Here is a 16,939-nt window from a genome sequence, read left to right on the forward strand (position 1 = left end):
ATTCGGCACACCACTGTAATTCCAGGCAAAATTTCCTCTTGAGGTACGGCCTAGGGGAGGGGCAAACAAGGTCTTATGAAACTCTACGGATCCAGCCCCCTATTGCCCTTATTGACTGGGGAATTCTTGTTTTGAAACACAAGGATGCACAGGCAAAACAGAAAAAACAATTACTGGAATTGCCAAGGATCGAAAATGTGGGCAGGAGACATCTATACAGAGTGGTCGGAAATAACGTGAACCGGTATATGAGCGTTAGAGGGTTGGCAATACCGATAAATAATTTGAAAATCATTCGATATCTCGCGCCGTTGTCAATTTATTAGCTGCTCTCCAATCAGATCGCTTCGCGGGCGAATTCAAATGGGCTTTGTAAGACCGTGTTGCTAAATCTGCACATGGTTTAAGACTGTCTGCAGATTTAGCAATATTGAGATATCGAATCATTATTTTCAAATTGTTTCAATACGACCAACTCTCTAACGCTCATATACCCGGTTCATGTTACCAACCACCCTGTATGTTGTTGGTGTGGCTGCATATGAACCTTTATACAATTTACATTGTATAAACATCAAAGCATAATGCATTATCCAAAATTTGAAAGTAGTTTTCTCTTCCTGATGAAAACATTGTGTTCGCCGAGGTCATAATTTGCCGACGGTCGTAGTTACAATAGCGTTTTTCCTTTATAGCAGAGTGATGAGTAGAAAAGTTTTTAACGACTGCAAGGAAAGAGGCTAAATGCAAACGAGGTAACAGGACTTACAGCATATACTGTAGAGAACTGAGTTCGTCAAATGTAAATATTGATTTGCTTAGGTCAAATGATTTGCCAGAAATCAAGAAAACTTTATGTAAGGCATATACAGTAGTAGGGGGAAAATATTCAAATGCCAAGAGGGGTTTGTGCTAGATTAACAAACGTCGGTATACCGCTTTTCACGAGAGTTTAATCCTGATGTAAACAAACGAGAAATGAAAGCACAAGGCGTGGTGTAATACAGGAAGTCTTCTCGTAGTGGGGGAAAGTCCCAAGCTGTACAGGGTAGAGATAAGGTGTTTCATCTTGTAGCAGCAGTCAGTGAGTCAGTATTCAAAATGAGAGAAATGGGGCAAGAGGTAGGTACATCGCGTGTAGTGAAACACAAAAGAGGAAAAACGCTCAGAAGTGACCATAGGCAGTGCATTGTGAATGTGTTCAATAAACTAAGTGAACATAATCCAAGTTTAGTCGTTTATTCAGAAGTTCAGATCTTCGCACTGTTGTCGTATGCGATGCGCAATCCTGTACGTCCGAACACGAGACGTTGACGAGGTGGGGGTCGGTACTACATGCTCAGCGAATCACAACTCTTTCTTTGGCGGAGGCGTGGACATACCATGTTTACATCAGGATTAAGCTCTCCTGAAAAGACATATAGGTGTGTTTATACATCTGAAAGATGACGTTGATTCAGATTACCCGCAAATCGCATTAGCGTGGCGCTACTAGTGGCCCCATGACGTTGCACATCAGGTTTACTTTAAATACGGACTGTACTCTGCGAGAGCGTTAATTACCTGTGAGACTGGACGGAGTGACTGAGTGGGTCGAGAATGCCTTTACGACGACGAAGAGGCCAGTATCAACAGCTCAGTGCGGTTGAACGAGGCCGTATAATAAAGCTACGTGAAGGTGGATTTTCCTTCCGCGCTATTGCAGAACGACTTGGCAGGAATGTCTCCACTGTGCATGCGTGCTGGCAGCAGTTGTCAAGAGAAGGTAACGCTCACAAAAAGACCGGGCTCCGTACTTCCCTGTGGCACCACCGAGAGGGAGGACCGCAGTATTCGGCGTATGGCTGTGGCGCAGCGGACTGCGTCTGCAGCCTCAATTCGAGCGGCAGTTGGCACCACAGTAACGCAACGAACTGTTCGAAATCGGTTACTTGAAGGACAGCTCCGAGCCAGACGCCCTGCGGTGTGCATTTACCCCAAACCACCGCCGTTTACGACTTCAGTGGTGTCAAGCGAGAGCTCATTGGGGGATGGAGTGGAGGTCCGTCGTGGGCTCCGATGATAGCCGGTTCTGCCTTGGCACCAGTGATGGCCGTGTGTTGGTTAGGGGGAGGCCAGGTGAGCGCCTGCATTTCACCTGTCTGCGGCGTCGACACACTGGACCTACACCGGGAGTTCTGGTCTGGGGAGCAATTTCCTGTGACAGCAGGAGCACTCTGATGGTTATCCCCCTCACCAATCTGTCCGCAATCGAGCACGTATGGTACATCATTGGACAATTCCAGCGTCATCCACAACCGGCATTAACCGTCCTTGTACTGACCGACCAAGTTCAACAGACGTGGAACTCCATCCCACAAGCTGACATTCGGTACCTGTACGACACAATGCATGCACGTTTGCATTCAACAGTCAGGCGATGATACTGGTTATTCATGAATCAGCATTCCATATTTGCGATAGCTTTTCTAGCGCGGATATTAACCTGTAGTCTTGTACTTTTAATCAATTAAATACGTTACCTCGACGAATATATTGCCAAATCTCCGTATTCTCCATTCCTTTTTTCATGGTGTTTGGATATATTTTTTCGCTAGTGTATTTTGTAATTTACAGTATCTTCACGCCATACATTGCGTACAATACTCGCAATCATGCATTATCTCAAAACTCAGAATTATATAATACATGAATCGTAATTAAAGTTTAGATAAGGGAAGTTTTTCCTGCAATGATTGTTGTGGTAACACAATGTTCGATTATAAGAAATTGCAATAAATGTCATATTTACTATGGCTCCTTAACGTTAATGATTGACTTCTGACAGTGATGTTTCCGTCCATGTAAGTTCATAAAACCTCTTTCCTGACGAGTTTTCCAATTTACCGCAAGGCAAGTTACGGCAATTCATACCTGCGACCATACGCTCCTGGAATTCCATTAAGGCCGCTAATGAAATAATAAAGTATAAAATAAAACCTTGGCCTGCCAAGAATAGATCTCACGAGGCTGAGTGAAGCCTGTTCGAGCCTTCAGTTCAGAATTAACATCCCTTGAATGAAAGAGAATCGAAGCTAAATCCTCAAGGTAAGAGGCAGGCACGCTTCCCATACACCATCTGGCTCGTAAGAAACATATAGTACTTTGTAGAACTGTATCATATTTAAAGCAAGCAAGCAAGCAGTCTTGTCTTTTTACGTGACTGTTGATATCGTAATCATAGGGACTGGATCTCTAGATTTACGTGGAATCCGAGCCACAGGAATGTTACTTTTCATTGCAAAGAAATGCATTTAAATGAGAGGTTATAAATGGTACACACCGAGCTCGATAGCTGCACTCGCTTAAGTGAGGTCAGTATCCAGTAATCGGGAGATAGTGGGTTCGAGCCCCACTGTCAGCAGCTCTGAAGATAGTTTTCCGTGGTTTCGCATTTTCACCAGGAAAATGCTGGGGCTGTACCTTAATCAAGGCCGCGACCGCTTGCTTCCCACTCGTAGGCCTTTCCTATCCCATCATCGCCATAAGACTTATCTGTGTCGGCGCGACGTAAAAAACAGGGTACATAAACTTAAGAAAGTAGTAGTAGTAGCAACAGTATACTGGTTAAAAATGTCTTTAGTCTAGAATTGACACTTTTTACCTACTACTTATATTAGATTTACAGAATTAAGAACACTAAGACGCTGTAGTTGAAGAATTTAAGTTAATACGTTCGTTGTAATATGATTTGCTATTATAGAAGTCTTCATAAGCTGAGCCACGACATGTAAGGGAAATAATAATAATAATAATAATAATAATAATAATAATAATAATAATAATAATAATAATAATAATAATAATAATAATAATAATAAATATTCGGTCTAACTGCCGACGCCGGGCTGAGTGGCTCAGACCGTTGAGGCGCTGGCCTTCTGTCCTCAACTTGGCATGTTTGATCCTGGCTCAGTCCGGTGGTATTTGAAGGTGCTCAAATACGTCAGCCTCGTGTCGGTAGATTTACTGACCTGTAAAAGAACTCCTGCGGGACTAAATTCCAGCACCATGGCGTCTCCGAAAACCGTAAACGTAATTAGTGGGACATAAAGCAAATAACATTATTATTATTATTATTATTATTGTTATTATTATTGTTAACTGCCGACGGCCTTACTAGGCGCCGGGGTGTCAAGAGTTTCTACTACGACAACAACAACAACTACTACTACTACTACTACTACTACTACTACTACTACTACTACTACTACTACTACTACTACTAAACTATTTTTATTCCGAGCCCTGATGGGGCATGGCGGGCCTCCTAAATGGTGACGCCCTCTCTCGGGCCAGGAGATGCGTTGGGGTGATTTGAGGCTCGGAGAAGTTAAGAGAGGAGTGACCATGGCCTATAAAGGGAACTGTCCCGGTATTCGCCTTAGTGAACAGAATGAAAAACCACGGAAAACAATTCTCAGGACGGCCGACGAGTGAAATATTCTTTCGCAAAATGTATTTAATATTATGTTCCGGCAGAGGTCGGTTGCATCAGCGGTTCTTTAAGTCATATTTCTCCGTGTCGTTCGCCTCTGGCACATTACCGAACTCTGGTGGGATAAAATTTCGACATCCAGGTCTGTGTTAAAACCTATACTTAGAGTAGTTATTGAATTTATGAGACTTAGGATGTAATCTTTTAGTTTTAGTCTATATTAAGTTATATTATTATATTATTCTGGATTCTGATACGTAAAGGGAAAACTACTACAATAACAATAATAATAATAATAATAATAATAATAATAATAATAATAATAATAATAATAATAATAGGTCAAGATCTCTTCAATTGGTATATTTATTTATTTATTTATTTATTTATTTATTTATTTATTTATTTATTTGTGGCGAAGTTAGGGCTCTTGGCCCTCTCTTACACTTAACCACATTATGCGGCTTAATACTGAATACAAACTTAATATTCAAACTTAACACACTGTATATTATATATATTTATATATTTATATAAATGCCTACATCTTGCCTATTTCCCACATTTAGGCTGATGATGACGCAAACACAGCGTCGAAACTAGTTCCAAGTGCAAATACATGTTATAAATAAATATAACATTTTTGTATTGAAAAGGTGGACCGTTTTAAGTTTTTCCTAACATCCTTTCTCAGTTCAATACGGACAAAATGAAATTCCTATGTTTAAATAATAGGCCTACTCATTTTTATAGCAGGCTGAGTCGACTAGGAGTAATCTGGAACGTAAGAAGCAAGATAAAATCAATTTCTCTTTCCTGTTTCTCCTGTCAGGAATATGAACTTCTGGATCAGTGAGGCTCGAATTGCTGCACGAGTGTGTGTAGGATGACTCCGTACTCTCTTGACTTCAGGCACAGAAGATGAGGACAATGAAGACAGTTGCCGTTACCCACTAAGAAAAATTACTCCACCGAGCGAGTTGGTTGCGCGGTTCGGATCACGTAGCTGTGAGCTGTGAGGGAGATGGTGGGTTCGGCCCCACTGTCGGCAGCCCTGAATATAGTTTTCCGTGGTTTCCAATTTTCACACCATGCTGTACCTTAATTAAAGCTACGATCACCACCTATAGCCCTGTCCTTTCCCATCGTAGCCACAAGACGTCTGAGTCGGTGCAATCTAAAACCCATTACCGAAAAAAGAAAATTGCTCCAGTACTCCTTTGGACAATTGCCTATTTCAATGACAGTTAGCCCGAAAGGAGTTGGCATGATTGTCTTTTCACATGAGAAGCTAACGCCTTAGCCGTTGAACCATCTCCGCATTCGAATTGCTTGGTAACTCGCAATTAACTGCACTTAATGACTTTGGTTATCCCTGTCCTAGACCTCGTCTGGTGACCGGCTGATCGCACTCGGTAGTGTTCGTCAATGTTCGGCAGCGCTCGACCAAAGGCCCCTGCAGTGAGCCGGTGAGCGATAGCGCGGTCGTGCTGGTACAGGCTCCTGGAGCTTGCCAGTTCAGCTCAATACTCAGAGCAAGGTGTTACGGGAGAGCTCCGCTGTAGTGGCGGCTGGACAGACGTGGCATCATCAGCGGTGCACAAATTTGGAATCGTCCACCTATAAACAATACATTCCAAAACATTCGTCTCGTCTCCTGAAATTCTGTTCGCCTGTGTGCTGCAATCTGACAGCTGCAACTCACTCTACATTATTGTCATTATTGAGAAGACATTACAGTCATTGTTGTGCCAAGTGAAATAGTATTATTACAATATGTAGCTATTTTTCTTTCCTGTTCCGTATTGTGATAACCCACTTAAACTGTCCGTGCGTGTTACTTTTCGAATAATCATGTCGTTTTAAGAAGGTGTTCGCTGATACTTTGAAAGTGACAGGTGGTGTTTTTGTCTTCAAAGCAAGGTGTGTGTGATTAAAAAAAAAAAAAAAATAGGAACACGAGCGTGAATTGTTAAAAGTGAAGTGAATGAATTTAAACTGTGTCGTCATCAAAGTTTACTCATCATAGTTCTCGGATAAGGTAAGCAAAACATTGTTCATGCGTTAGTCAGCGCGTAGCAACCATACTTCATGTCCCAGTACGCAATTACAAAACAGAAAATCAATAAATTTAACTTTCATCCATTTTTGCGCTGTCGAAGCGCCTTTTTGTTGCTATGGAAGCTTTTCTTTGTCACAGAAATGTAATATTGATGTTTATAATGCGGCCGTAATGGACGGGCTGTACCGGTAGAATCCTGAAACTAAGTAAGAAATAATGCTAAGGGTGTTTTCATGTTTATTGTTAATTTGTCAACAAACCATCATATCTCATTATCAGTTGTTTCAAAAGACTTGTTACTGTGTTATCGATCAGTTGTTAGAATCCTAATTAAAAGATAATTTGTATTATAGTCGTGACTTTGTTCGTCTCATGAAACAAGGAATCATTTAACGTTCATTTATGATTTGAATATTAGTGTAGTTCTAAAAAAAAGGTTGTCAAATTTCGCGGTAAATCTTTTGTGTATTTAATTGTTCTTCCTTAAACTTCTTGTGTTGCCGAAAATGACGAAGAATACCACTCGAGCTCTCTGTGACTGCTGCGAAATACCGTAATTGATATCATACGAGAATATACAGCTTATGCTTCAAGATAAAGTCCATACAGCGTATATGCCGACTTACAGATTACAGTACTGTCGAAAATTGAATTCATGTTGTAGGCTCAATATTATATTGCTTGGATATGGACGAATAATAGTTATTTTTATATTTTGAAACGGAATTCTATATTTTACGGAAATGTCCATTTCTCGTTGAGAAAAATAGGAATCCTTTGTCTGAATGTTGACGTCTTCGGTATAGTGCTACTGAAGTATTGTTGAGAGTAACAAAATGTTTGACCATGTAAGTTTGGAAACGCAGTGTTTAACATTTCCTCTATTAATTTTTCCTTTCCTAGGTCTGGCATATCGAACGCGAACTACGCTTGCGTAGATTATCACAGATGGTAAGACACGCCCCTTTTCATCTCGTTTATGATAACACTAAATTATGAAGTGTCTTGGGAAATTATGCAGTGCCACAGGAAGAAATTTCATTACAGTTATATTCATTAAACATTTTGCTTCAGTGTTTTTACGTGTATATAATACTCTGAATAAGCATCTGGATTATTCGATAACGGTAATAGAGCAACGGTTGCAATCAAATTGACTTCATATATCCCGCATGCTATTGTATTGCTGTAAAAAGTAGCCAAGCGTGTCTATTTTATTTTGATAATGTAGTAATTAGAGGTATCTTAAACTGCGGATTCTATAAACGATACACTGCGATCTGTAGGCCTACAGAAATATTATGCTGTCTTTGTTATTCGAAGCCCCATTTCACTGTTGTAATGTTTAACTCAAAAATATACAACTTTGCTGTATTTGCTGCCTATTATCTTGATTAGCTGTTGTTTGTAAAAGATGGTTGCTATCAGTTACGTCGTAAAATCTTTTGAGGGCGAGGAGCCGCTCCGATGATGTGCGAACGCAGTGTGTTTTACGGACACCTGGAAAGAGAACGGCCCACAGGAAAGCGACCCCGAAGTCTGCCATTTGCTTCTAATTACATGACCAGACTGTCTCAAAAGTAAGTGCACGCAACCAGCATAATTCATTGCTCATATTTCAAGATAACCAGCCATGCGAAGGGTTGAATAATAATAATAATAATAATAAATAAATAATAATAATATCACTCCATAACTTGGATCTGTTCTTCCCAAATTATATTGTTTTAATGAATTAATGATACGAGGTGCGGGAATAAAACACAGAGCTAGTTACAAATACAGGATTGTGTAGGCGCTACTTATTAATTTTCAGAGGCTAGCAGACTGAACGCTGAAAGGCATACTATAGTCTATGGTGAAGATGTATGTCTACGCAATTCGTAGCAAACTCCCATCCTTGTCTCTGGGAATATTCCCTTTGTTGTGTCCGATAGCTGCAGTCGCTTAAATGCGGCCAGTATCCAGTATTCGGGAGATAGTAGATTCGAACCCTACTGTCGGCAGCCCTGAAAATGGTTTTCCGTGGTTTCCCATTTTCACACCAGGAAAATGCTGGGGCTGTACCTTAATTAAGGCCACGGCCGCTTCCTTCCAACTCCTAGCCCTTTCCTGTCCCATCGTCGCCATAAGACCTATCTGTGTCGGTGCGACGTAAAGCAACTAGCAAAAAAATTAACTACTTACCAGGCTTAGTTGCTCAGACGATAGACCGCTCACCTTCTGAGCCCATGTTATTGGGTTCGATTCTAAGGTAATCCTATGTTGTGTAAAGGTGCTCAAATACACCAGGCTGTCTTCGGTAGATTTACTGACACGTAAAAGAATTACTGCGGGATGACACTCCGGGACCTCAGCGTCTCCAAAAACCATAAAAGTAATTAGTGGAACATAAAACCGATATTATTAATCGTAGAAATCACCACCAATACTAACGATCTTTTGTTTCATTTCACTAGATCAACTACGTTTTAAAGGATCCATCTATTTTTATTGACGATCGTATCGTCTCATAGTCAGTTCTCATAGCGCAACGAAGAAAATACAAGAATGCTTTTCTGCTATGTTCAATAAGTTTGTTTTTGCAGTAGGGCACTTGGGAATAATTATGGAATATGAATGTGCATATTAGACTGGATGTGATTGAAAAAGTACCTTTTGACCCTGATATAGGGCCTAATACATTTTTTCATTGTAAATATTTATCCTTCAGCCTTATCTGGCCTTGAATATAATTTAATAGTTTTTTTTAACTCTCCTTCAGAGCTGGGAGGTTGTCGGCAGAACTGGGAAAGTCCGGTTGAGTAACTCAGATTGTAGAGCGTTAGCCTTTTGAGCTGAAGTTAGCGGGTCTCTGTTCAGTGGTATTTGAAGGTGATTAAATACACCAGCCTCCTGTCGTTAGCTTTAGTCGAATGTAAAAGAACTCCTGCGGAATAAAATCTCAACCCCTCAACGTAAAAATTATTATTATTATTATTATTATTATTATTATTATTATTATTATTATTATTAAAAAGTAGTGTACGTGGCTCAGGCGGCAGCGCGCCGGCCTCTCAACCGCTGGGTTCCGTGGTTCAAAACCTGGCCACTCCATGTGATAGGCTACTTGTGCTGGACAAAGCGGAGGCGGGACAGGTTTTTCTCCGGGTACGCCGATTTTACCTATCATCATCTTTCATTCCAGCAATACTTTCCAATATCATTTCATTTTATCTGTCAGTCATTAATCATTGCCCGAGAGGAGTGCGACAGGCTTCGGCAGCTGGCACAATTCCTATCCTCTACCGGTTTATGGAGAAACTGGGACTCTGCCGGGCGATTTATAGCTGAGATTTAATTATGTTTGTCAGGTAAACACCAAATTCGCCACCAGAGATCTTATACCTGTCGATATCGTACGAAATGGCGTGTCAAATCGACTTATTTCCGCCCTTCAAAAACCCGACTTCCCCCCTGTGCATTGATCCGTTGAGAGAGTTATTTTTTTAAATGCCACTTGGTTAATTATAAGAGTATTTGTAAGTTCCTCCGAAAAATGTCAGAACTTCAATCCATATCCGCGAATGAACTCGCCGTCAGCCGTCTGTTTGAGGTACTCTGCACCTATATTAAGCCCACTTCATTTCGCACTACGCATTATGACGGGATTTGCATGGAATACCCCATTTCGTAAAGCAGTTGATATTTCAAAGATAGCTATCGCCCTGCACTCTTTCTGCCAGTTAATGGTTGGAGGTGATTATCATTGTACCGGTAGATTTGCTCTAAATTTGCAAATACCAGATACGTCAATGGACTACTTACTGTAGCCTACATGTTTGTGTTATAATATTTGAATCTCAATTTTCGGAATTCTCGTTATTCCCATTGTCTGTAGTGATGATAATATCCTTTCTCGTTATGCGTGAATTCTCTTAATTTGTTCTATAACGCTTTGAGCGAATAATAAACGAGCTATTGTTCTCTCTAGTGATATTGTGACGTAACGTCGACCTTGCGGGAAAGACAGGTCTGCATGTGTTTGCAACTGCTGCAAGCTTATCTAATTGCAAGGAAAGAGGACGATCGGTATGAATGAACATCACTTTGATGTTATTAGAAGTATTGTTGCGGAAGTCATAGGGATTGTTCAGATTTTATATATGCAAACAGGGCTGATACACTCCTGGACATAAAATCTGAGATTACTCCTGTACAGAACAATCAACGTGAAACTTGGTATGTCTCGTCCCGGGGTATGGTCATTTGTAATAAAATATTTCTTGGCTTACTCGTAATTAATATGCAGTTGTGCTCATTCGGTAGAAGCGCTGGCTTTCTCAGCTCAAGTTGGCGAGTTCGATCCCGGCTATGTCAGGTGGTATTTGAAAGTGTCGGTAAATCTAACATAACCACTGAGAGACAACATTTCGGTACCTCGGCCTTTATGAAAACCGTAAAAGGAGTTAGTGGGACGTAAAACCATTTATTATTGTTATTATTTCGTTTTGGCTGACCACGGAACACGTTAATTCGAATTCAGCTTCATCTGTTTCTGGGCTTAAATCCTCGTCCAGTACTCCTTCATCCTTTCACTCTGCAATCTCCTTTCTTCTGTCCATGGCGCTTGGGTTGGCATCTAACTTTTTCTTGAAACCTCTTCGTGTAACTTGTAAGCAACCCTGTTGCTGATTTCCGTTCCTTGTATTCCCATTTCTCCCAGGTCCTGATACCAGCGCACCGTAGTTTTTCTGATTTCAAAAATCTTACTATCTGACTGGTCAGTCTTCCCGGGTTCATTCTGTAGATATGTCGGAAGAACATGGCTCTCCTCTTCCGGATGGTATCTGAGATCTAGTTATAAATTAGCCCGCGAAAAATTAATAATGATAATAACAGGGTTCCATGTAAGTCTCCCAACTTTTTTCTTCTTCTTCTTCTTCTTCTTCTTCTTCCTCTTCTTATTTTTCTTATTATTATTATTTCGGTCGTCTTGTACTTGGAGACTATTTTTTTTCCAGCTGATTGCTTTTTGCTAGGAATTGCACTCAGTTAATTCCACTACAGAGATCCCGTGTGTTCAAATATACCGGCCGGGCTGAGTGGCGCAGACGGTTAAGGCGCTGGCCTTCTAACCCCAACTTGGCAGGTTCGATCCTGGCTCAGTCCGGTGGTATTTGAAGGTGCTCAAATACGACAGCCCCGTGTCGGGTAGATTTACTGGCACGTAAAAGAACTCCTGCGGGACTAAATTCCGGCACCTCGGCGTCTCCGAAGACCTTAAAAAGCAGTTAGTGGGACGTAAAGCAAATAACATTATTATTATTATTATTATTATTATTATTATTATTATTATTATTATTATTGTTATTCAAATATACCGCTGTCCCATTTAATATGCGTTTGTTATTCTGGAAGGATACTCGTTATTTAAAATATTTACTAGCAGTTTCCCGCTGGCTCTGTCCGCAATGTACAAAGTATGGCGTTGTTCGTTTACTATCCTCACGGATGTATTTGCAAAGTTTCGAGTTAACGAAATAAAGCACATGATCTCCTGTGGTAATAGAATGTAATATTATGTCAACAAAACACTTGAAAATACATCACACAAATAAATTTAATTAAACTTTTCTTTGAACAAACTATGCGCCGAACTGTTAAAAAGTCCTTCAAAGATTTTCGTCATGGAGACAACTTTACTCAGAATCTACCAATTTAAGTAGTTATTACCTCAAAGGAAAGCGCGTGATTGACTGGGTGTTTTTAGACCAAAACAAACTGCGTACGAACGAAAGATATGATTGCTTGAATGAGAAAAAATGTTGAAGAAATGAGACATCAAATTGAATGTGCACTCATAACTTTCCTCAGAATCAACCAATTTGAATAGTTAACAGCTGAAATGAAAGAGCTTGAACCACTGAGTGTTCTTAGGTCAAAACGAACTCCGTACCTCAATTAGAACCAAATATATGATAGCTTCAAAGAGACAAAACATTGAAAAAATCAAATAATTTGCGGAAGGCGAAAGTTAAGTGATTTATAGTGCCTGATGATAAATCTGTGCATGAATACCTTTCAGTTAAAAAAGAATGGAGGAAATCGACCGGATAGAATGGCCGTACTGACTGACTTTAGTTTTCATAAAAATTTTTAATATATAGATTGGCCGATTTCAACTTTATCAAATTTGCATTTTCTGTTCGGTGAGATAGATGAACATACAGCGTTGGGGAGTTGCTGTTCAGTATATAAATTTCTTTTGCATTATTGTTCACCTATAACTCATTCCAGAGGCTTATAAGTGACAGTGGTGTTTGTTATTTAAAGGGGCATAAGCCTAGATATAAATTAGCCCGCGAAACATGAATAGCAGTAACGGGGCCCCGTGTAGGTCTCCCAACTTTTCTTCCGAACTCCCAAGGTCAACTTCTAGTCTCTTTCGACCTAATAAATTTCGAAACCTATGGATCTTTAATTCTCCGAACACTTACAACCCATACTTTCTTGAAATAATAATATTCACTGGTAGGAAATCTAAAGGTCAAGGAAAATTGAGTACTGAAAAAAGCAGAGCCATGAGCTATATTCACATGAGAAAAGATAATGAATACCATTAGAAAAAAGGAGGATGGCTCTTTATGGTCACCTCATACGAATTAGTTCAGACAGACTGTCCTGTCGGATTTTTGCCTGTTTTTTTTTTTGTTTTTGTTAAGAAGACCAAAGGAGCCCGGTTCATCGAGGTGGAAAAGGACTTGCTGCGCCCTTGGCTTAAAGTGAGGATCATACATGATATCCTAAAACGTGATCCTCTTCCAAAGAAACTTGAAGATACCTAGGTTTCCAGAAAAAGACCATACTGAAAAGAATTGCACTGACGAGAGAAAGGAAACTTGTATGTATGTATGTATTATGTATGTTTAGTCCTCAGCCCGAAGGCTGGTTGGATCCTCAACAGCTCCGCCATCAGCTGTCATAGATGGCCTAGGCATCACTGAAGACGCGTACTAGGGAAATGAGGAGTGAGGTAGTTTCCCGTTGCTTTCCTCGCCGAGCCAGAAGTTGCTATTACACGTCAGTCTGCAAAGCCCACTGAAATGCATGCACCAACCGACCCTATGAGCAATATTTTCACACCATTCATAGCAGGGACTGGCTGCAGAAGGAATGGCATTACTAGCATCACTCATACCTCGGTCACTTTCATTTTGTCAAAACCAAGGGTGAGACTGAGACACATCAATGAAAGTAACAAAATTGCTCTAGCCCATACCAGAAGACATAGTGCACTGTAAACACTAGGTCCCACCAGCAAAGGAAACTTACCAAAGGCCAATGCGGGAATATTGGGCAAATGGAAGAAAAACAGCTGAAATGTCCTGGTCCATAGCTGGCCGAATCGAAATTTAATGTAATGTTATTAGTTTTATGTTCCACTATCATTTTACGATTTTCGGAGACGCTACGATGCTGGAATTTTGTCCAACGGGAGTGTTTTATCCGTGCATTTAATCTGTCGATATGTGGCTGGCGCAGTTGATCATATTCAGATGGAGGGCACAGAAAGCCACCACTCCACTGAGTCACTCAGCCCGCCTTCTCCAGCCAGTACCTTCCTCCTTTAGTTGGTGTACCGGACGAGTTGGCCGTGCGGTTGGGGGCGCATAGCTGTGAGTGGGTTCGAACCCCACTGTCGGCAGCCCTGAAGATGGTTTTCCGTGGTTTCCCATTTTCACACCAGGCAAGTGTTGGGGCCGTACCTTAATTAAGCCCACGGACGCTTCCTTCCCATTTCTAGGCCTTTCCTGACCCATCGTCGCCATAAGACCTATCTTTGTCTGTGCGACGTAAAGCCACTCGCAAGAAAAAAAAAACACATATTCATGCCGTGGTGTACCCCTGTCATTATTATCGCCTACATTTCCTTCAAAATCTAACTGAACAAATCCAGGATGTCTGAAGATATGTACTGTATGCCCTATCATTCTGGTCGAATTTCACCAAATCGTTCTTCTCTCACCAATTCGATTCAGTATCCCTTCATTCGGATTTGATCTACCCGTCTCATCTTTAGCATTCTTATGTAACACCACATTTCAAAAGTTTCTATTTTCTTTCTTTCTGAGCCAGTTACTGTTAGTGTTTCGCTTCCATACGGTGCTACGCTCCAGGCGAAAGTTTTTAGAAACATCTTTCTATTTCCCATATCGAAGTAAGGAAAAGGAAAAGTAAGGAAAAGAAAATTATTTTTTAAAGAGGCCTTCCTTGCTTGTGCTAGTCTGCATTTTATGTCTTCCTTACTTCTGCCATCATTAGTTATGTTACTACCTAAGTAACAATATTCATCTACTTCCTGTAAGACTTCATTTTCCAGCCGGGCTGAGTGGCTCAGACTGTTGAGGCGCTGGCCTTCTGATTCCAACTTGATAGGTTCAATCTGGCTCAGCGTGGTATTTGAAGGTGTTCAAATACGTCAGCTCGTGTCTGTAGATTTACTGGCACGTTAAACTCCTAAATTCCAGCACATCGGCTTCTCCGAAAACCGTAAAAGTAGTTAGTGGGACGTACAGCCAATAACATTATTATTTATTACTTCATTTCCTAATTTAATGTTTCCTGCATCACCTGATTGCGCCCGACAGCACTCCATTACTTTTGTTTTGGATTTGTACTCGTTCTCTAAAGGGTTCGTCGTGCTGATGACACGTCACCTCGTAATCTGCAGGCTTTCTGGCTGAGCAGCTGTCGGCTGGTAGGCCAAAGCCAATCAGGGCTCTTGCGCCATGGGGTATGTTTTACTCCTTCTCCTAGACTGTGTCTATACCATTCGGCAATTTCTCTAGATCTTCTGCTGAGTCAGATATAATAACAATATCATCGGCAATTCCCAGAGTTATGATTTCTTCGCCATAATCGCCCCGAACGATGTACAGTGGTTCCGAGAAGCGTTCGTCTGTGAACCAACCAAGTTTTCTACGTAATAACGTCATAATACATAATAATGGAAATCCACAGCCTGCTTCCTGTCAGTCGACCGGGTCAGGAATGGCATGAATGAAGCTCCATCTAGCGGCGAAGATAGGAATTGTGCCGGCTGCCGAAGCCCGTCCACTCGTCTGGGGCAATGATTAATGAATGACAAATGAAATGAAATTATATTGGAGAGTGTTGCTGGAATGAAAGATGACAGGGAAAACCGGAGTACATGGAGAAAAACATATCCTGCCTCCGCTTTGTCCAGCACAAATCTCATATGGAGTGACCGGGATTGGAACCACGGTATCCAGCGGTGAGAGGCCGGCGCGCTGCCACCTGAGCCACGGAGGCTATAACACATCTATATATATATATAAAAGAAGAGTTTTGTCTGTACATTGCTCAGAATTTAAAAAGGATGGTATTTCTGTATCGGTCCATGGTAACAAGGAAATGCACTTTTTAATTTTCCGTAATTTTTGTCTGTCTGTCCGTATGTATGTATGTATGTATGTATGTATGTATGTATGTATGTACACGCATCACGAGAAAACGGATGAAGCGAACTTAATGAAAATCGGTATATAGAGCCCGGTAATAAATCGCTATAATCTAGGCTATAAATAATTTTGTTCACGCTGAGTGAAATGGTAGTTCAGGGGAAGGCCTAAAAGTTAATTCTCAAATATTTGTGTTATTAGTGGTCCTATCGACAAATAATACATAACTAAAGTTATATAGTATTAAATTTACGATCATTTATGTCTTATACATTTTTACCGTACCGGCTATTATAACAGAGATATTCATGAATTTTGATTTTTGTTGCTAAGTCCATATCAGCGCCGAATCATGAGGAAATGGGTAAACAGAATTTAATGAAAATCGGTATGCAAAGTCGGGGAATAAAGAACTAGTTAATATAGTTAATATTATTGGAAAAAGGACATTTTGAAAGAAGTTATTTGCCCTTAGGCTATAGCTAAAGAGCGTTGTAAAATTGTTTAAGTTAGCTAGGGTGAATAATCAGATTACTGACCTTCGGTTCAGAGGGCCCCGGGTTCGATTGCCAGACAAGCCGAGGTGTACCTATATGTAAAATTTAATCGGCGTGATGGTCAAGCGGTACAAATATTATGCTCTATCACAAACGATTCATTGTTTTTTAACAAGATTAAAAAATAAAATTTTGTACGTCTTCATCAGCTCTTAAATTCCAAGCGAACTTAGCATTCTCGACCCTCTAAGTTTGTTGATCGAGTGCTTGTCTCAGAATTGTTTGGTAAGAGTTAGTACTGACATTTTATTTATGAACGATAGCACCATGAATCTGTTCATAATTTTTTAAAATTTTAAACCCGATTTTGATACCCTGTTGAAGTTTGAAACTCGCAGTCTTTCAAAGTTGAATTAATTTAATCGCATGTTTAAGGTGA

General features: G+C 40.5%; 1 protein-coding gene across 1 annotated transcript in view; it reads left to right on the top strand.

The window, feature by feature from the left end:
• Window positions 1-6,163: 6,163 nt before the first annotated feature.
• The window catches only part of LOC136876175 (transmembrane protein 198), an 812,502-nt gene continuing 801,726 nt past the window's right edge, over window positions 6,164-16,939 (top strand). Inside the window, exon 1 of the mRNA XM_068228065.1 lies at window positions 6,164-6,518. The gene's annotated coding sequence lies outside the window, so the exon portion shown is untranslated. The remainder of the gene's footprint in view (window positions 6,519-16,939) is intronic.

This window comes from Anabrus simplex, chromosome 6, assembly GCF_040414725.1.
Source record: "Anabrus simplex isolate iqAnaSimp1 chromosome 6, ASM4041472v1, whole genome shotgun sequence".
In the NCBI taxonomy this organism is placed as follows: Eukaryota; Metazoa; Arthropoda; class Insecta; order Orthoptera; family Tettigoniidae; genus Anabrus; species Anabrus simplex.